The sequence below is a fragment of the Lichenostomus cassidix genome, chromosome 13 (genome assembly GCF_008360975.1).
Source record: "Lichenostomus cassidix isolate B80296 chromosome 13, HeHo_3.0, whole genome shotgun sequence".
NCBI lineage: Eukaryota > Metazoa > Chordata > Aves > Passeriformes > Meliphagidae > Lichenostomus > Lichenostomus cassidix.
The window spans coordinates 13,727,565-13,749,955 of NC_139494.1; the positions used below are offsets into that span (position 1 = coordinate 13,727,565).

The window sequence follows — 22,391 nt, forward strand, 5'->3', positions numbered from 1 at the left end:
TCTGAAACATGCAGATGAAGTCTTGTTATGAAAAGCAGTGGGAGAAAGGTACAGTCCTTGTAAGTGGCAACCTTAGGAAGGGCTGGTGGCATTCCAGAATCCTTGCTTTTGTTTTGCACTGTTGGTCTCTCCTGAAACACCAAGTCCTGGTGGGTATCTGTGACCTTATGTGCCTAAGGGCTGAGAGAGCTGTCAGTCCTCTCCACTGTGGCAGCAGAAAGATTTACTCACTAAATTGTCATCTCGTCCGCCAAAGGTTAGGGAAAATCTTGTCCAGGGGTTACAGGACTGTCAGGTGTAGATCAGCACAGTCTCCAAATTTGGTCTCATCAAGAATTTTCTCTGTGGTTCTCTATGAACCTTGCACTTAAAAGAGCCATTTGTTGTAGAAGAATGTAGTGTCCTCTTAATGATGAAACCCAGGCTACCTGTTTTGATGTGAGCAGATTTTGAGACTTGCATAACAGCCTCAAAATAAAATTGAAACAGCCAGTCAGTGGAGCACCTGGACATAAAATGAAATGAGAATTCCACTTGATTTTGTTGTTCTCCCTTCCATTCTATTTGGGATTTGCTGTGCTTCACTTGCAATTAGAAGTGAAAAAGCTTTTGTCATTCATGGAGCAGCTGCGCTCTCAGTCCTGAGCCATCTTAGGATGGTGGCACCTGAAAGAAATAAAATTTCCACAGTTCCAGTCATTTAGTCCCAAGAAAGCAGAGCCCTGAATGTGACAGTAGCTCTACATGTTGTTTGACACTGCTCTTGGTGGCAGGAGTAGTTTACAAGTGCAAACTGTCTGCATTGCTGCCCTTGTGCTTTGTCCCCAAAACTCAGAGGGGTGGCTCTGGTCACTCCTCTCTCTGCTGGGTCACTGTTGATGCAGCTCAATCAGCCCAGTGGCATTGCTCCTTGTGTCTTGCAGCACCTGAAATTCAAGTCTAGGTTGACTCCAAATAGGTGGCTGCTCCATGGGGCATCTTTCCAATCACATAGGCTTTAATCTGGTGACAGCAAAAGATCATTTCATTTTTCCTCCACACAGTGTTCTCACTAAATTGCTTGAGCAGAATCGTGTTTGCACTCCTACAAGCTAACTGCTTGTCCTTGTGCTGCATTTTATGATCCCCCATACAGGTGACCACTGGCTTAATTGTCCCTTTGTACAAAGAGTGGAAATACTGTGGGCAGATGGAAATAAGGCCTGAAGTGTGACTGATTGTTGAGTGAGGCAAGTTAAAAGCACGTTTCAGAGAAACTAGAGTTAGGTGGCTCACATGCTTCTGAGAAAGTCCAGAGCTGTGGAAAGTGGAAGCTGAAAGAAAGTGGAAGCTGAGAGGGAAGAGAAGCAACCTGTTGCTCAATTCATGGAGATTGAGAGAGCCCACTTTGGGTTAGCAGAGTTAGTTGTGCTGTCAGTTCAGGGTGATCAAGCCTTGCTAGTGCTGCAGTGACTTTGAAGAATGACAGGTCCCAGAAGCATCAGCATCCCTGCATGAAGAAACCCTCCAGCTTTCTTTCATCAAACTTGTGATGTCTTATGGAAAAATGTAAATGTTTCACTGGGGAGAAACCACTGAACTCATTTTGATCATTGCAGTGGTTTGATTTCCCACTTTGAAGTAAGTGTGCAGAGCTGATGGCCATGGGTGTGTGAGCATTGCCTTGTTCCAAGCTGCCCTGCCCAGCTGCCTTGGCATGAGGTGTGTGAAATGTAAGCTGCTTCTCAAAGGTGCTGCATGAATATTCACTGTGTGCCAGGTGCTGGAAGGTGCCTTCGATCACATCTGATCTCGCTGGGTTTCACTGCTCTTGTATAAATAAAAAATCGTTGCCTCAGGTTTTTTTTCACAACAGGGCTGATATTGGCAGTGGTACCTTGTTAAAGTGAAGGAGTGTCTGTCTCATTACTGATAATGGGAGCCCAACCTGCATTTTCTGCTTTGTGACAATATACTGCACCAGATAAAAGTCCAGTGAGAGTTATGTGCAAGTTCAGAACTTTAATACTGTTTCTCAAGAACGGAGAGGTTTTGTTAGTTGGGGAGAGGTGAGAATGTGATATTTTCTTTCTTTTTTATTGTACAGTAATACCAGAGTTGTTTCAATGGATAGACATGCCAAGGAGTTTTGAAAACTGATTGCTGGCAGTTGTTTACAATGTGATTTGCATCACTGTTCTCTTTAAAACAAGTTCTCTGGTTCTGTTTCCACACATCCCATTGGCATAGAGTTTGCTTTGTTCATATTTATGACAAATATGTATCTCTACCTGTGTTACTTTTAGAAGCTGAAATATCAAGTATATGCATATAGTGTGCTGCAGATAGTAAATGTATGATTTATGCTTGTGGGTGGTTCAGGGAATCATGTACTTTCATAACAGCATTGCCCTCTCCAAACACGAGACAAAACTCTTGAGACTGTTATCACTACAGTTAAGCAAGAATTAAAAGCAGTATTAGGTGTCCAAATCCCTGTAGCATTTACTGAAAGCAGGATGGCCAATAGCTGTAGACACATCCAAGTTCAGATATCTAATTTGGGAGCCTCAAGGCCACATACAGTCACCAGAGCTGCCACGGGGTGATTCAAAGCTCTGAATTTAGAGCCTGATTCTCTCTTCTTGACTATGTGAGGAATTGAATTTCTTGACTTAATGTTTAAATTAGCTCCCTAGATTGAATTGATTCTCTGCCTCTCTGCTTGCCTTTTGCTATTTTCTGCTTCCTTCCTCTTGTTTGTAATTGTTTATTTTTTAATATTATCTTGTTAGTGACAGTGGATATAGATAGTGGATTCAATTGATGGAAGATCTGCCTAAGGAAAGTGAAGATAGAAGCACTTTGCTCTTTTATTGAAAAGTTGCATCTTGTTTCCATTTTGAGCCTTGGTAGGTCTGGCTACTTGTCCATGGAAGGGAAGTCCCCAGGGCAGTAGGATCAGTGATTGCAAGAAGCCCCCAAGGTGAAAACAGAGCACCTGCCACAGGTTGGTCTTTCCTCTTAGTAGTTTTCTCTTACTTTTTGTCTTTTTTTGTCTTGCTGGTGGCATTGAGGCACTTCCCAGAGAGAAGAGAGGGAGAAAGATATGGGTTGGTTTTGTTGGGGTTTTTTTTTTGGTTTTTTTAACAGGCTTCTCTTCTCCATCCACAAAAGCCAGAATTGTTTTTGCTGTGTGTAACTGAGATTTAGTGATGCTGTTGTTTTTGGCTTGCCAGCTGGAGAGAACCAGAAGGGAGTAGCTCCTCTGCCCCAGCCTCCCTCTGCAGTCTGGGCTCTTTTCCCAAGGCAGGAATACATTTCTGGTTATCCCATTCTCAGTAGCAGCTGAGCTCTTCTTGTGTTTGCAAAGACAAGAGTTCCTTTTCTGTCACACTCATTTATTTTGAGTAGAGATAGTGAAATCCCAATCTTCTTTTGTGTTTCCATCGGACTGGATGACAGAGCCGTCATGTTCAGGGGAAGGAGCCTCAGATAAAGCAGCTCTGGGTTCTTGTGCCTGAATTCCCCCTGCACAGTGCTCTGTCCTCTGTGTGGAGACACAGGTGTGCAAGAAGGCAAAATAAAGATTCTTGAGCAGGCTGCAAACTGAGCAAACCTTTTCACAGTTTCCTGCCTTTTTTTTTTTCCTCCCCGAAGGGTACAAAGGGCATGGAACAAGCCATGTGAAAACTGATTTGCATTTCCATTAAAACCAGATAAAAACAGAAGTGAAATGCAGCTTTTTGTCTAAGCTAAGAGAATACTAGTGTTGCTATTAGAATCACAGAAAATAAAGGTCAGCACACAGAAAATATTTGGGTGTCAAATGAATGGAAATTATGCAGATATCCAGTCCATCCTCTGGTTCACCTTCTGTCTGCATCCCAGTTCATGCAATTTCCAAGAGTTTATTTTAGGTATTTGCAAGGGTTTTAAATTTTTTTGTTGCTTTTAAAACTGATTTAGGCTAGAAATACTGCGCATTTCCTTCAAGAAGTCTTTGCGAAGAGTGCCTGGTGTTTAGTGAATAATAATGATCAATAACAGAAAATTAAATCCAAGAGTTGTCTGTTTCTTTGTCTAATTAACCCTGAGAATTATCTCCCTGTGTTACAGCCCTCTCAAGCAGGATGAGTGAGGAGCACAGGTAGCTTTAGTAATAACATGGTACAAGCAGCTTAGAACATGTTTTGATGGCTCTTTAGTATTTTGGATCAGTAATACTTTTTTGGCAGCATCGAATGTGGGGAATGCATAATCTTTCTGAGCAGCCAATTAAAATAATGACTTGGATGGCAAGTTCCTCTCCTTTTTCCTCCTGTGTATGGCTGTACCCTTCCCATCAAAGGAGTTGTGTCTTAATTGGCAATCCCCTGCATCTGCTCACTCCGTCACCCCCTACAGAGAGGCACAGTGCTTAATTAAAAGGGAGTTTGTGTTTGTTTATCTCTGGAATTTCACTTGTGCTTTTGTAGAGGTTTCAAAGGTAGATGAGCTTATAGAGACCTTGCTAAGTAATTAATCCTGTAATATTATTACTTTAGAAAAAGACTAAAAAAAAAAAGAGTTCATGGGAGTTGAGAAGAAGCCCCAGAGTTGCCAAACTTAGTATGTGTGCTGGAAAAGGACACAGCAGAGGAGCCAGTCCTCCTATGAGGGTAATACAACCACCATGAAATGTGGTGGTTTTGCTGCACCATTCCTCTAATGTGCTCCTTCTCCTGAGGGAGTGGCTGTTTCTGGAAGTGGCAAGGGAGATCTACCATCAGAGAAACTTTAGTTTGTGGCTACTCAAATGAGCTTTACATGGGGGAGTGTTTTCTAATAATGAAAAATACTGAAATCAGCAACTCATTTCATCTAAGCCTATAGTTTTATAACTCTTAGGCCCTTCAGAGTTATGTCTCAGCTTTAACTCTCTAAATTACTTGCAGAGCACTGCATACTTTTGTCATCAAAGTTTTTGTTAAAATCACTGCTGAAGTGCAGCGGGATCCCCTGAGACAAATGTGAAGTTCTTCACTTGGCTTCAGATACCAGTGGTCTGGAAAATACTGCTTTTCATTTTAAGGGAAAATGAGTTGAATGAGGTTCTTGGGAGCAGCATTTTCCCAATGCTATGGCTTTTTTGCTTCCTCATAGCCTTCCTCTTGTTCTGCCCAAGGAAGGCACATTGCCAGGGATCCACTGGCTGGACTTTGGGAACTGCTTAGAGAGCACAGTCATCCTGCCAGGCTCTTGCTAGGATTGGACTGACCTTGAGCTGGGAAAGCTGCTCTCTACTCACCTCTTGCCCATCTCTTCTCAGGCCAGGTTCTGCTGAAGGGTTCAGCTTCTACCATGCCAGATGTTCTGTGGCTTCAGCCCTCTGTCGAGCTGAGGGATGTTAGTATTTCACACCACTTGGGTTTAGAAGATGCTTAAAATCAGATGATAAAACGTCTAATCATTCTGAATTTGGTTTCTTCCCCCTCTTTTGCTTCCCCCTGCCAGTTTTTGGTTTGCCAAGGCTGAAATGAAGGCAGTAATGCCACAGTTGTGACTGGGAGTAGTGGCACATACATATTTCATAGACCCATAAGGGACAATGTTGGAGTTTATCTTGCATGAAACAATGCTGTCATCTCATGATTGGAGCCATGCTACATAGATGGGCAAGGAGTAGTCATGCATAACTCTGACTGCTCTGGCTTGGTTTGAAATGTCTGCAGAGTTAGAAATGTCATTTGAATGGAAAGCTGCTGAGTATTTGGGATTGGCTCAGTGATGTCCTTTCACACTGACTTGCAGGACACTTGGCACTAAACTATGGTTTAGTCCCTTCTGGACTTTGGCAGTGCTGAACCCCAAGCACAGCATGCTGAAGGGGACAACAACGAAAAGAAACAGTGAATTGGATTTATGCTGGTGGTATGGGTCAGAAATAAAGCTGCTGGATAGATTAGTGAGAGTTGTAGTACTTCCTGTACCTCAACTGGCTCATTAAATACAATGAATCTGTGCAAAAAATGTCACTCCCCTGCTTTCCCCTAAGTTCAGAGTGATCTTGCTAAAGTGGTCCTATATTGAGCTCTGTGGTGTGTGGTTGGAGCAGGGATTGGAGCATAAAGTAGAAAGTATTTAGATATGATGTACTGTAAGCTGCATTTCGGCTCCCCTGAGCCAGAGAATTTAACTGCATGTCTAATGTAGTTAGTGCAGAGGCAAATCAGTCCCTTGCTGTGCTCACTTGGGTGAGGGAGGAGGAAGTCAGAAATCAAAACATTACTTGCCTGAAATTTTGGTGGTGCTTTCAGTTGTGTTTTTTGTTTGCTTGAGTTGTGGGGTTTGGGGGGAGAGGGTGTAAAGAGAAGCTCTTCTGGAGTGGAAGTGCTATAAAAGGAATAGGAAACCATTGAACAAATGGATTTTCTGTTTGCTTTATGCACTCTGCTTTTCAGTTCCATTAGGACACATTAGACTCGTGAAGGTGACCAGCGAAATTGTCTTGACAAAGATTTCTGCAAGGAGATAAAAATAAATAAGTTAGCAAAGAGTGACTGGAAAGACCCTACCAATTACCAGTTCTTCAACCTCCTTACTTAATTTTCTTGTGAGCTAATATGATAGGAGAAGGAGGAACACACCTTCATCAGAATGCTGCACAGGAGAACAGGGTTGCTATTAAAAGCCTAATAATGACTTGTATCGGTTTATGCAGATTTGCACTGCTGGGTTACTCTGTGCCTGGCACTTGGCAAAGCACAGATAACATTTAAATCAGGCAGTAAGTGTAATTAAGTACTACCCTTCAGCGCATCTCTCCTTTTAAGACATTTTTATACACCGTGATTTAGAATATGACAATTGGGTGAGATTAAAGCAGCAAATTGTGCCTATAAAACAAGCCCTGAGAATAGCAAGGGACTGTAAAATTTTATAAAGGGGAATACAGCACATGCCTCCAATCCGATAAAACTTTTGTGAGCTGGGAGATTAACTGTGAAATACAAATAAGATGATACAGTATGCATAGCATTCAGATAGTAAATTACTTGTTATTGTAACAACTTATTCCTTCTACCCAGAGGATTTCTTACTTAACTTTTCCAGAAAATCTCACCATGTGATTCATTAACTCCTGGAGGTGTGGGGAGAAGGTAGGAAGTCAGACAGCAGGGATGTCCCTGTAGGGAAAGCAGTGGTGTAAATGTAGCGTAGAAGATCATCTGTGCTGAAACACATGCAGTCAAGCTTGTGATTGGTTTCTTCCTCAGCTTCGCTGGAGCTGCATTTGCAAAGTGAAAAAAAAAATCCTTACCTTATTTCAAATCCTTAATAAGACCCATTGGAAGGTTTTCTTGGGGAACAAAAACGTTACTCTAAAATGTTGTTTCCCATGGTGCTTGACAGTGTTTGGCCAATTGGGTTCTGCAGCACTCTGAGTGCATCTGAGCATCTTCATCAGCTTCACTTGGCACACCTGGAAGAAAAGGCTCTGAGCCTTTTAGAAACTTTGTGCTTAATTTGTAACTCTCAAACCTTGTGGGCCACAAGTCACCTCGACACATCACACCGAGGTTGTCACTGATAGCAGGTGAAAGGCAGTGACTCCTGTGGTATCACTGGTCCCAGAGGCTTCTGCTATTCATCAACTGTTGTGTTATGGCATTGCCCTTCACAGTCTTATTGATCTCACATATTCTCCCTTTCTTTTCTGTTCACACTAATCCTCCCTCATCCAGTCTTGCAAGGCTTTTTGTAGATTTTTTAAATTGATTTCTTAATTGCCCTTAATTGATAACTTAGAAGTCCTTTATTAAGAGCCATAGAGTCTAAAGATATTCTGCTTAAATGTCTGGTGAATGCATGCAGAACCCCAAAGCCTGCTTGTTTCTTCCCAGCTGTATTAGCTGTACAGAGAAATTGTGTTGCATTGAGCCCATTGCATGTCAGTCACGTTAAAAGGAAGATTGTGCATGTGGAACAGGGAGGAGGATGATGGCTGGATTTCTTACTGTCTAATATTCTCTGACCACCTTTGCTCTGCATAAAAGAACCCAAACAACTTTATGACACTTAGTTTTAATGATGTATTATATAAGGAAATAGTAAAACTGGAAGGAGAGGTTTGAATTATTCTGGAGGAGAGTATTACATTTCAGTAATAGGACAGTTGGGTTTTAAAGGCTGGGCATCACTGCGTTATGAACAAAATATAAAGCCAAGCCATGGACAAATAGAGTGAGGAAGGAAATGGAGAAGAAATAAGTGGGAGACTCTGATGAAAATGCAGCTGCATGGGCAGCCAAGCATTTTGGGGGCACATGTCATGCTCAACCCTTGTTTTGATGGGGGAATGTTTATATATGTGTGTTGCTTTTCTGCTTGACTTCCTTTTGACTTCTAGATTTATCATTCGGTGCCATATTTATATTTGAGATTGTTTTGATATTGTTAGGGAGATGTCAATACTTCTGAATCAACATTAAAAACATTCTGGTATATAGAAATGTTGACCTTTTCTTCTTGCTTGGTTTGAAAAGTCAGTTCAAAATGGCAAGGTTTTGTACAGAATGGAAATTCCTTTTTCTGTGTGAAGCAGGTACAGCCAAAACAGGTGCACTTATCCCACCACTGGTCCCATCTTGTTTTCTTGGGAAAGACAGGAATTTGCTTCTCCATATCCCATGTCTGCTGGCTGTCCAGGAAGGTCCTGGTTGGGTTCACAGCTGCACTCCTGCTGCAATTCCCTCAAATCACAGTGCCAGTGTCTTGCTGAATCAAACCAGAACAGCTAAAACATTTCAAAACATCTGTAGGAAGTCATTAGCATAGAAAAGACTTTTGCAAATGGAAGTCCCAAATGTTCTAGACAGTGTTCTGACAAGCTGTCAGCGAGCAGCATGTCTCTCCTGATCCCAGTGGGAAGGCAGCTGCCTCTCCTACCCCTGTGCCATGACTGCTGCAGGCAGAGCCCCTGAGCTCCAGGCTGGGTCTCAGTTCATGCTGGGTCTGATCCATCCTGAAGTCCTAATTTGCCCCAAAGCTGAGTTCACAGCTCGCTGTGTTGATGCTCAGGGGAGGTTTTTCTCCATGTGATGACATGGATATCAATTTTTGCCCATCCCAGTGTCCAAACTTCTTTGATTTTTGAGTGTTTTGAACCCACAGTCAATCACAGTTAGATGTGTTCTAATAGAAGCCTTTGGTGATAATGGACTGGAGTTTGGAATTTTTCCTCTCCTGTTCGTGTGTATGTCAGTGCCTGTGGTCTGTAACAGAGAATTACCCAGCTGATAGTGATCTTCAGGGTGAGATGGACCACAGCTGAAACTGCAGTCTGAGAGTTGCCTGCACTGCCTTGTTCAACTGGGGCCAGAATCTAATTTTTTCTCTCTTTTTACCCAAGTTTTGCTGATACCTCTTGTTGCTTAATCTACCTTTCAGGAGCATCAGCTTAATTTTTTGCATTGGAGCTGGTAGGGAGTAAGCACAGAAACTACTGGGATGTCTGTTCTATTTGCAATGGGAAGGGCTTCATCTCAAAATTTGATCTATAAGCTGTATTTGACTTATCTGTATACTTTAGTATTAAGACTTGTTTTCTTTTTTGAATTGGTTTGTAATTGGTCTGTTGGGATGGCTGTGCTTGTTGATTAAAAACCAAAAAAAAGCAAAATAATGTATTTTCTTCTCAAAGTAATGCTTATCACTTTTTTAAGTTTACATTTGAAGCTCCTGAGAGTGAACAAAATGGGCAGAGGTTAAATAAAGTGAATTGCTCCGCTTTAACTTTGGGGAAAACTTGCAGCAGCAGGAATGCCAGTATTCCACCACAGGTAGGGATTTGTAGGTCCAACCCTGTTAACATTAATGGGAGTTAAGCAAGCAAATCCTCTGCTCATAGATGGGGAAAATGGAACTATTAATTGAAACTGCTGCTCAGCAATGCAAATGGTTATTTTCAGCTTTCCTGAGCAGGCATGTGAGCACTTGTGTGCTTGGGAATACCTTTGAACACTACTCAGCTGTGTTGGTGCTCTGATTGTGACTCCTGTTTGGGCTGAAGAGTTAAATGCCTTTGGAGTATCCTGTGCCATCTGGACCACATGAAGAGATACCACATCAGAGGAGCTTCTGACTTGTGGATGGGCTGACTGAAGCTCCACAGTGCTGATGGGTGGGACTGCACTCCAAATAACTTTTCCTGCTGCCCTGAAACCACCTCCCCTCAAAGTATTTCATAGCTTCTTGAAGCAGTTGTGTAGCTTGAGGAAAGACTTGTGAAGTAATGGGGATGTTACGGTTCTGAAAAATGCCAGTGTCAAATCGTCTAGCATGGTCATTCCTTTGCATATAGCAGTGATTTTTCAGTGTTTCTTGCTTAATTAAGGACTTAATTAACTTAGATCAAGCATAACTATTATATTGTTTTAAAAATTTAAGAGGATTAGGACTAAAAATACCAATGGCTCAGGTGTTCTTTGGCTGAAAAGCCAACAGCTAATGTGATTTGTCATTGTGAACTGCACTTGTCTCATACAAATTATTTTTGGTCTTTCATTCTCTGTAACGCTGTGGGTTTTGGCAGGTTTTTCTCCTTTGAGATATTTCTGCATTAAATAATGTATTCCATTAAAACTCGGGTAGTTTGTGTAGCTTGGTTCATAGTTGATTTGTGGATTAGGTAAATAGGTACAGGAAGAATACATGAGGCATGGTATAAAGTCAGAACTTAAGGCAAAAGTTACTCCTTTTCGAGATCTGTTCTTGAAAGCTTCTGCACTAAAACTATGTGCCTCTCCCCAGTCAGAAAAAAAACATTTTCTGTTTGTGTGTGGTGTTTTTTTTTGGTTTTTTTTTTTTTAAGTATCATGTGATGGTGAAGATGAAGTTTTTTCTGAGTAATTCCCTTTACTGTCTGCATTTCAGTGATAAAACCTCTGTTCAGTGCTAGGTTGCGAGTCCCTTGAAGTCACCAATAAATCATTTCTCTTAAATATCTGCTTTATTACTTAAGGGTCGTGCTAAGACTGAATTCTGTAATCATATAAAAAACACATTATCTGTTTCTGGGAAGAACAATGGCAACAAAATGTGCTGCTGGATGTTCTTTTCAGGGCTAGTTGATGCTGTGAGGAACTGGATACAGAGGAAGGAAAGGAGGCGCAAATGAATATGGTATTTGCATCCTTAATAGTCTGCTTTTCTTTCCTATTAAATAAGAGAAGTCAAATGTTAGTTGAGGTATTATGATATTATCGTGTATTGCCTACCTACAGCTGCAAATTAAAGCAATGATGTTATTCTGTAATCTCTTTTGAGGAAGCTGTGTTCTGAAATATGGATCATTAAAAGCCCAGAAAGTAATCCAACAACCCAGACAAGTGTTTTGGCATATGTGGGTTCTCTGGATTTTATTAGCACTAGTTGTTACCTGTCATATCAAGACAAAATCATTTTTACCTTGGAATCTGTGATGAACAAATCATGGAGTGACTTGGCACAGCACTGGGTTAATGGTTGGACTCTATCACCTTAAGGGTCTTTTGCCACATAAAGGATTCTGCATGTGTTTCAAACGAGGCCCTCTTTAAAAGGCTTTCCTGTAAGATTGAAGGCAAACAGCAATAGGTCTGGAGAAGCATCTGGCCCACTATCTCATGTGCTGTTTTGCTGAAAAAAAAAAAAAAAATCCTGGTTGTGTGTAAGCTGAGCATCAGCATCTAGTACCTTTTTACATTTGAACACATTTATGCACCCATGTCTGGGCAGTGAGAAGAAATAAATGTGTGTCTCATCTCAGAGAAGCCTTGGAACGTGAGAGGATGGAAGAGGCATTAGATGTATTGGGAGAAAGAAAACGCAGTGGAAAGTAATTTTGGAGTTTACCTCAGTACCATCAAACCTGTAAAAAGAAATTCCTTCTTGTGCTGCATGCTTGCTCCTCAGGTTGTGCTCTCTGAGGAGGCAGTGTGAGCATTGTCTGGGTGTCTGCAGGTCTTACTGTGCCATCGAGAGTGAGCCACTAGCACAGGACCAATATTGAAATCCTCAGCAGTATGGATGGCCTAGATGGATTTCCTGCCAGGAGAAGCCTGAGAGGAGAGTGCAGCAGGTTATCTGTTGTGTCTCCAAGCCATACTTATTTCCTGTATGGAAGCATATTTCTTAATCTATAGCTGAAACGTGAAATAAAACTGCACCTACAGTTGGTTCAGAATAAATGGTTATTTATTATCTTCATCACTGCACTAGGGCTGAGTGTCAACATTTCTGGGAAGTAATGTTTGGTTGAAAAAAACCCTCTCCTTGAATGTGTTGAAGATGGAGACTCAGTCTAGCAAAAGCCTTAGCATGTCTGTACTTAATGCCAAATCAAGTAGTCCAAACTATTCCTTCTTCTCTTTATCAGTGCACTTGTATCTGTGTTGCTATAAATTAAATGAGTCATTCTTGTCTAATCGTTGGTTCACACAGGGACCAGCTGTTCTTCCTCATCTTAATCACTTTACACATTTGATGGTGGCTCTTTCATGCTTTCCTGGTCTTTTTTCTACACTGCTTGTTTGGTTATTTGTTTCATTTAACATGAACGTTCCATTTAGCATGTTGGTGTATTTGGAATGCCTTCTGCTGTGCTTTCCCTGGTTTGACCCTATCTGTTTAATGAGCACAACATAAAACTGAGCCCTGAGTGCCACCCAAAGTTGCCTCAGTATTTAGGAGATGTTTTGATACGAAACACAGCTTAGATGACTCCTATATAGTGTTTGTGGTGGTTGCACTTCAAAAAAATGTGTGATCCTAAGCACTGCTAAGAATTTGAGCTGTTGTAGTCCAAAACATAATATTATTCATCCCCTAGGCAAGAGAGGGTCTACAGAGACCTAAATCTCAGGTGGGAGGTTGGGTATGTCTTTTAAATCCAGGTACCCATATATTTGACGCAATACAGACCAGAAAAACTCACCAGGCAATTCTGCTGTTGGGTTTATAATTTCTGTTTGAGCGAGAACATGGTGTTCTAAAACACATCCACCCGCTGCTTAAACCAATGCCGTGAAGAAACAGTTCCAAAAGGAACATTTAAAAAAAAAAAAGGGAGGGGAAGACATCCGATCCTTGCAATAACTCAGTGCCTGTCTGTACCCTGTGGGGTGGCTCAGGACAACTGGCAGTGTGTTAGCAACTACACTGATCATAAACTGAAGAGAAATGGACGTTTCTGAGCCAAGAGAGCAGAACTGCAAGTATGTTTATTTTCGGAGGGCTTGTAATGCCAACTGGCAGAGCTGACTTGGCTAGGTGAAGGGTCTGGTGCGGCTGCAATAAAACACAGGTATACTGAATTTAGCAAAAGAGCAACAGGAATTATCACTGGTATTGTTGCTGGGGAGTGCAGATGCAGTCTGGCGTTTTATCAGCACAATCTTAGTTTCAACTTCATGAATAAAATTTAATGTAGGGAGCTTGGAATAGCTGGTGCTGGATTTATACCCAGAGTGCAGGTACATTTAATTTCAGTAAGTGCATTGTGCTCCTCCTCATCGTTTGTGTAATTTGAATGTTAACTGTTGTTTATCCATCAGGTTTTGATCTTTCAGAAAATTTCTCTGGCATAAATTACGTGTTATTTTCTTCCTGTGTAAGATTCTCCGCAAATGAAAACATGGACTAGTTTTTGAACTCTTGGTGAGATGTCCGGATATGTTAGATGAGAGAATTTGGGCAGTAGCTCATTTATCAAAAACTGGAGTTATAGTATAAATTTTTATTCTTTTGGTTTTTTTTAATAATTTGAGCTTGATTGTGTTTATGCAGGTCTGCACAGTGACAAGTGAAGAGTGGATGGTGATGTGGGGAATTTGCCATCCCCGGTGTTGGAGGGTGTTTCTGTGCAGGCTGGTGTAGGGATGCTGGTCTGGAATTAACTGGAAGGCAGCTCCAGTCATGACGCACTTGTCACAAGCTGAAAACTTGGCTCCCAGCTGCTGCTTAAATCTTTTTCCAAATTCCCAATGATTCTGCAAAGCTCTAAATCCCACCGATTTCCCTGGGTGCGCTCCTCTGCAAAATTTTGAGTGAGATTGCTGCCTGAGTCAGTGGAGCTGAGCAGATTGCATGAGGATGAGACACCTGGCTGGATCTCCTCCAGAGTGAGAGGGATCAATCCTGGCAAAGTTTCCCACATCTTCCCTGGGAATAGTGTGGAATGCTCAGGGAGTTTGCTGCAATTCTGACCCATCATTAGACAGGATAGTCAGAAACAGAGGGAATCTGCTCGTGGACTGAAATCCCAAATAGAAGAACTACACTGTCCTAAAGAAAGCAGAATTGCAGACCCTGAAGGTAGAGTGGTAATCTTTAGGAAGGATAATCAGCTTTTGTGTTAGCCCTCATCAGCCCAGAGGGGAACAGTTTTTGCAGTTCCCCTCCACTTCAGCCAGTAGGTATCAGTGTGTGGATTTAATTGTAGTTCAGTTGATGAGAACATTAGATAACTGAAGAGCCTGTAGGTACAGCTCACACATTTCAGGTTGAAAGAGCAGGTTTTGTAAAATTCCCACCTAGCTGTTCCTACCTGGCAAGTTCTGTAAAAATATTTTTAGACACTTAAAGACTTCACAGTCCTCTTCATATGTGAGAAAATTTCTTTAAGCAGACCATTTTGCTAATGATGGCTACTCTATGGCACTCTGCTTTCAGTTCCAAAATGCACATGGCTCAAAAAATGCACTTTAAATGTATTCCTTATGTTTTAAATTGATTATTGGTACCTTTGAGCAGTCTGGAAAAAGACTTTCTCTATAGTGCAGATGGGGAAGAGAAGAAAAATACCTAATAATGAAACATTCCATTCCTGTGAACCCACTGACAGTACGTGGTGTCTGATTTTGACCTCTTCTAACCCACATCCCTGTGCTTTTATCTTTCTTTTAGATTCTCCTCTTTTCTTCAGTAAAACTCATCACAGGAAGAGCTTTGGAGGAAATATCTTTTGTAATGTAGATCTTTGAGTGGAGGGCTGGGAGGGAAGTGGTGTGGGATGTGTGCCACAGTGGAAGATCAGCTCTGGGTTTATACCAAGCTTGCAGTCCTTTTTAACCCTGTGAGTTCCTGGGTTTCAGAACTCAGTGCATGTGGATGTCATCCTTGTATTTAATGTCTCAGCCTATGAGAGATTGGAAATGCTGTACTGGAAGGTCATTGCTGATTATACTTATTTATGATTGCATGGTGGAGCACCTTTTCCCAATGCACTAATTGCTGTTTCTGTCCTACTGTGACCAAGGTTTTCGTTTCCTTGTGCCAAATCTTGTCCTGGTGCACACTGAGAGTGCTCACTCCCTTTACAATGTACGTGGGAAGAGCTGTGGAGAAGAGGTTTTGCCCAAAACTGGTTATTGGCAATTCCATTAGGGAATTCGCTCATGCTGGTAACTGTGGGAGCACATGGGAAAACATTGTGGCCAGAGAGTGAAGCTCGTTTATTGAGTGAGTCACTGCTTGATTTCTCCTGAGATGTGTTGGGTGCACAGCTATCCTTCAGCCTGCCAGCTCCACTGACAGTGTGCTGTGTTTTCAGCTTGGTCAAGGTGCAACTGCTGCATCTCCCACAGTCCCAGACACTGCTCAGGGCTCTGTGCTCCCAGCCATCCCCAGAGATCAGTCCAGGGAGGGAAGGAGGGAGGTCTGCTGCAGATTTAGGTTCCTGTGCAGATCCCAGCCCGAGGGGATCCCTCCTGCACCCTGTGTTCCACCAAGGTCTTTTTGTTAGTGCTGCACTTTCATTCCCTGCCTTTTGGCACGCTTAAATCAAATTAAAGGTAAGAGCAGAGTTCCAGCAGGCTTCTGGTTTAGGTCTGGTCCTTCATCGTTTGCAGTTTAAAATGCCCCGTAGGAAACTAATGCTTTATGTAGACCAACTGCAGTCCCATTTGCTACACAGATAATAATAAACCCTGAGATTAGTGAAGGTTCTTTTCTGAATTAAAATATCACTTTGGGGAAAAACTGTCTGTCTTCACTTGCTGTTGTGCATAGTCAGTGTCTTTTCCAGCTTGGCTTTCTGCCAGAGCTCTGGCTTAGGGCTTTCTCCTGACCCTTTATAAGTTCTTATTAGTGTTGCTTGGGTGCATGAAGAAACTGCAGATTGCCCTTTTGGGGGGTGTGGGGAGGGTGGGCTTAATAAATTGTAGTAAGAAAAAGTCCAGGGAAGGTTTGATTTAATGGGACAGTATTGAGTAATGGAATAATTATTGAATTGTGGATCGCTTGCTTTTAAATGTGGCTGTGGTAACTTCTTATGCTAAGAATTCTTCCAATCCCCTCCACCTTTTTTTTTTAAACTTATTATAGATACTGAGTACAATTTTCAAACCTAGGCACAGTTCAGTGTAAAAATTCCTTGGATAAGTATCTGGCTTGTAAAATTTGAAAAAATGAAAACTTCAAACCCTCTTGTGCTGTTTGATTTGTAAACTGGCCTCGCCCCTCAGCTACTTCCCTGGATCTTTACCCTGGGGCAATGCTGCAGTTTTGAAGCTATGAGAACACTGTGTTTTTCCTTTCTAGAAGAGGTGTACCCATCCCTGGCTGCACAGCCTGTGAATAATGCATGAGAAGTTTATTTGCTCGTGTGTGGGAGAGATCTTCACTTCCCCTTCAACATTGGTCTTACCCTTTCTCTTGCACGTGACTTCTTTTCCCTCTCCTCTTTTTTGCCCACCTGAGCAGGACATGAATTCACTTGCCTTTGCCAGTCAGGGGAAATTTTCAAGCTCAGTGTTTCACTCATTCCTGAATTTGGCTCGATACACATTTTCTTATCTGAAACTGAACCACTGTGGTGGTGTTGAGCAGCCCAAGAGGGGCAGATGTTCCTCCCCGAGGGAATTGGGGTGATAGAAGAGCATCTAGAGCAGTGAAAGTGGGAAAGGGCTGTGGCTGCAGGCACTGCCTTCACAAGGGGCAGAGATCTGTTACCATCTTCCTTTTGGCCTCATGACCAGTGCACGTTGCAGGCACTGGTGCATCCCTGAACCCCAGATGGATTGACTTCCTTGGGGATCCACCTGCATTCCAGCATGTGGAACTTGCCCTTTTCATTTCAGTGGCAGTCCTAGCTTCAGTGTGGATGAGGGGAGGCTGTGACTTTAGAGCCAAGTGAGTTGGAGAAGCTCTTTTTTAGCATGTGCAGAATTAGTTTGATTGATCATATTTGACACCAGTCAGGGAAGAGAGAGGTATTCAGGCTGAGAGAGCAAGAACACATTCCAAGTTGGTTTTCTCTTCTGTATTCTCTGAATATGATGAATATTTTTTCCCCTCAGCTGTCATAGTCTTCTAATAAATGCTTTTCCTCCATTAAATTTTTAAAAATGAGATTCTCTCAGTAACAAAATCCACAGTTTAAAAATAACTTCTGTGATGTACTTTTATGGTGGCAATTTCAAAGCCTGTGGAGATGGTGCTGGAAGATGCTTCTAATCTAATAATGAAATGTGTATAGCACACATGGAGAAGAGAGGAGTAGCTGGAATCAGCTTATTTCTCTTTTCTTGTTTCTTGCTTCTTCAGCTATTTCTGGTATCTTCCCCTTTTAATTGCAGGACAGAGCTGAGGAATGTAGAATTGTAGCTGTCAGAAAAACCAGAAGAAAAGGTCTGTTTCCATAATCTTGTGGCTTCTTCTGTTTCAGAAGCCTGCTGAAAGCACTGCATCCTCATTTCAGAAATGAACAGCATAGTCTGCTTCATCTCTAACTGCTGTCAAATGTTTAAGCTTTCCTTTCCCCAGCCCTTACTCTGAACATGTTTTCAGCTCAGCTAGGGATGTTATTACTAACTGATGAACAAACCTGAGTACTGAACGTGGTGAACGATTGACATTTTTAAAGTTAATCATAGAAACTCTTCATCCAGCAGCTGCTGGGGCTGCTCTGGATGCTGACACACCATCTGATGCCAGCAGTGAAGAGCCTGTACAGTGTCAGCTCGAGACGAGTGGCTATAAAACAGCAAAAAAGAAATTTGATTCTCATGACACTAAGTCGTCATGTGTGCTGAGCAGACTTCCTTGACTGCAAGACTAACAGAAGACACATTCCTGCTAACACCTGCACACTCAAAGAACCGTGGCTTGAAGAACTCTTGCACAAAGCTTAAAATACCACATCAGGAAGAAACTGGCCAACTAATTGAATAAATTGCATCTACTGCCTTTTTTTTTTTATTTTCTCATTTTGGTGTGTTTCTGGAGAAAGAAATATGATAGATAACTGCTTTGGCACAGAGGGTGGAGGTTTGGGTGCAACTTACAGTATTTGGGCTGAGCGAAAAGAGCCATTGCTGCATTTAGAAATGCAATTCATTCAAGGGGAATCAGGCTCCTAACTCAGTTTGTTTCTCTGGAAACACACTTTGATTTCTGAAGCCTTGCTCGATGCCTACAGGGCAGGCTGTGCTGTGGCTGTCACCATTCTGTGCTCTGCTGACCACAGCACTGACACCTGGCCTCTGGTCCTGTTTTCTTGACCCAAATCTAGCACTTCCTATGTTATGAATAATGTAACATATCTACTAGATGCAATACCCATTTTAACTTTTGAAAGTATTTCTCTCAATAAAGCAGTGGGCTGTACATCTATTAATAACATCCTTACATTGAAACAAGTGCTCAGTTACACCTCAGAGAGGACAGATCAGCTTTTTTGAGGTTTGACTCCTCCTGTGAACTCTGACAGTCTGATTTAATTTGCAACAGTAAGGACTTCCACTGGTTAATTACATCAACTCTGGGGGGCAGCAATTTTGAAGCTGTTAATATATTCAATAGTATTTATGGGTTTAAATACCTAGAAGGATCACAAGTACAAATCCCATGAGTCCCCCCAATGGAAAAAATCAACATCCAAACCACAAAGCCTTGCCTTTGCCTTCTAGAAAATGTTCCTTTTGCTATACTTCTGCAGATATCCTAAACTATTTTTTATATTTAAAATTGATCACTTTAGTACAGTCCCCATGTGACAAAAAAATTCCAAACCAAAACAAAAACCTAAGAACTAATCCTAGACATAAGGGTAACAAATCTGAAGGATTTATACATATTTCTGAACTTCAAGCTTTCTAATTCAATATTTGTAGGTTATTTGGTACTTTTTCCTCTGGCCAGACTGAGCATCTTTATTCAACAACTTCCATCAGAGTGGGATTTGCTGAGCACTTTCAATAATAGTGATACTACTTTATTTCTGCCCTGGTGTTCTGGGACCACATCTTGGTGTTTGAGGCCACATCTTCCAGGAATTTTATACAAGAAGCAACAGAAAAGAACACTTATCTGACAGAGCCACAACTTCACTGTCAACTATAAAAGAAAAGCCAACAGATTCTAACTTAGATTAAAAGTCAGCTGCAAATAGAGGCAAATATTCCTGTAGGCACAGGGCACCTCTCTGAAGAGAAATTGTTGAAAATGCAAATGGCTGAAAGAGAGTTCAGCGTGATTGCTTTGTGTTTCACAAGCGCTGTGGTTTCGAAGCCTCAGGTCAGCTCTCAGGAGATTTACAGCAAAGATTTCTGGAAGACCTCCGGCAGCTTTTCACATGCCGTCTTCAAAATCCTCCCGTTTGCTTTGCAGGCAGAGTTGCTCCTGTGAAAGACTCCTTCAGGGGTCTGGATAACAGATGCCAGCACGACCCCCTCGTGCACCCTGACAGCACAGGGAAAATACTAGGGAAGAAGAAAAGCAACTTTTTAAAAATTGGTTTTTATTATTTTTCTCCCAGCTCAGAGCTGTCACATTAGGCTCTTCCAGTTGTGAAGGGATTCTTGACAGGACATCACATCTTAATAATGCCAAACATCATCTTCACCATAGCTCTTACAAGTAGGCAGGGGCTAATAATCAGTTTAGATTCCATTGGGAGGCCATCAGCTGGATGAGGAACAATTGACCTTTCAGGAAAAGCTGTACAATTAGAGGCAAACTAGATAAAGTGCAGACAAGGTAGAGTGAAATTGGAAAGCGGCATATTTGCATCAGATAAGAGCAAGAGGATGCTGGGACTTAGGTTCTTTCCATCTTCAGGTGGAGAAAATGCATCCAAAATCTACTTTTCTGGAGGTAGGTCCACCACAACTGTATGCTCAGAAGAGTGTGATAAAATTAATGACTGTCCTCTTTCAGTTTGATGATAAATCCACGTGCTAGTGGAGAAACCAGTCACACACACAGGACACCATTAATGTCCCTGTGCTTACTGGCTTAACTTGACAAAAGTTTCCTATGTCCCTGCTTCACATCTAAGGCAATCCAGAAGTTTACACAAATTCATTCAAAGTTATTTGATTTTGTGCCTCCTGTTTGCCTCTTATTTCTTACTCAGGGCATAGCAAATGAGGATAGATTTGAGCAGGGTGAGCATAAGGAGATCAGAGTGAAAGCATGGGAAGCTGAAAGTTGGAGTCACCAGTTGAGAGACTCTGAGGTTTGGCACAATCTAAAGGCCAAAATTCTCTGACCTGAGCAGGTGACATTGATTTCTTTCAGAGGCTGTTGTGGTTCTGGGCTGGAAAGAGGGAAGGCAGGAAAAGCAAACAGTCAGGAGAGAATCTTCCTGATAGGCAAGAGCGATTCCACCAGCAGTACTTAATGAGCAGAAAAAATCATTGATTAGCTTAGTAGTGGGCAGACTGTAAAAGAAAAGCTCTTGAAAAAAGACTTAGAGCAAACTGTGTGCAAGATACCATTAAAGCCTGTCTGGTGTTTGATCCTGAATTTGAGGAAAGAAAAGGAAAGGGATAGTTTGAAGCAGTGGTCTGATGCCTTTAAAGATTTCAAGTCAAAATGGAGGGGCGGAGGGGCAAGGATGGAGAGAGGTTCACAAATACTATTCATGACATTTTATCTCAAAATGTCAAGTGGTAAAGCTCTGGAAATATGCTTATGTGGTAGATGCAGCACTGCATAATTGAAGCCCCACAAGAGTTAAGGAAATCTGTACTTTCTGGCCTTTATTTGTTTAAAAATAAAAGCTTTGTCAACACTGTATGTACTGCTGAGTACATATGGCACTAAATCTCAGTGCAAAGTGCCGAGATTTCAGGGATTGAGCAGAAATGTTCCCTATGGCACTGTTCCCTTTGATCTCAGAGATTAACCTTTGACAGCCTTTGCCCTTACTTTCCATCCATTGTGTCCTTTTCTAAATTCCTGGGTACAAACACTTGACGCTATTTTGCTCAGAAACAAGGGAATGCATGTGTTTAGTTGGTACATGTAAAAAACGGTGAAAATGCTTATCTTTATTTTTATCACTGAGGAAATGTGCATCACTAAGCGTTGAGATGTTAAACCAAAACTTCTGGAAGGGTCCTAGCTCAGCCATCTCTCCCAGAGACAGACAATCTCCTGCTTCCTCAGCCCTTTGGTATCCCACAGAAATGCACCCATGTTTCTACAGGAGTGCCCTTGGGAGGGTCTGCCCTTGGAAATTGGTTCTGGAGGCTCCCTACCCACTCACTCCTGATTCCCCAAGACTGAACTGACCCCTGCACTGCTCTAAGACAGAAACCCCCCTCCAGAAATGTCGGCAGGAATCACATTCAGAAGAAACAAACATGTGGGACACGCTTCCCTGGTATTGGAGGAAAGCCTATTTGTGTCAGCTGCATTAGAAGGATTGTTCCAGAACAGTTCATCCATGCGTAAAGTTGCCCCTATAATTCTGCCAAGGCTGAGGAGCTCAGGGAGATCTGCTGGCAACAGCGCCGGCGGCTCTTTCATCCACCCAATTCTTCCGAGGTGCTGGAGGTCAGGGAGGAGTGGATATGTAATTTGATTGTCTGAACCAGTTCTTCTGCCTTGTTTAGTGGAGCTGGCGAGTTCTCACACTGCAAACCGAACTTCCAGGGACAAAATATCGATACTGCAGAATTTAAATGGGAGAACTCCCCACTCTGCAATTTGCCTTATGCAGAAGGCTGAGATAAAGAGTGGGGAGAACTCATTGCAGGCTCTTCCCTTTGGAAGCTTGTCACCGTTACAGATCACAGGTACACCTTGCAATGGGCCTTCCTGGTTGTTTACATTTAGATAATTACACAGTATGAGCTATTTTTCCTTCTCTTTTAAAGAAATTACTGCAGGAGTCACTTTGGTTTCTTTGAATTCGACCTTTGCCAGCACTAGAGGAAAAAAATGTATTTTCTCTTAGTCAAAGTAAATTAGGTGTATTCATTATAGCAACTCAAGAGTTTTAAGCACAATTACTGTTTTTGTTTTTTTCTCAAGGTAATGATTTGATTGCTTTGATTTTGTTTTGTTCATATTTGGAGGAAAAAAATAATGATGATAGTAGAAGAAAATCCCTTTAACTATTCTTTTCTGTATAGTCTATGCTTCTGTATGCCTGGCAG

At 41.9% G+C, this 22,391-nt stretch overlaps 1 protein-coding gene across 6 annotated transcripts in view; it reads left to right on the forward strand.

The window, feature by feature from the left end:
• SGCD (sarcoglycan delta) overlaps positions 1–22,391 on the forward strand; it is a 309,325-nt gene that overhangs the window by 16,778 nt on the left and 270,156 nt on the right. The gene's annotated exons all lie outside the window — the stretch shown is intronic.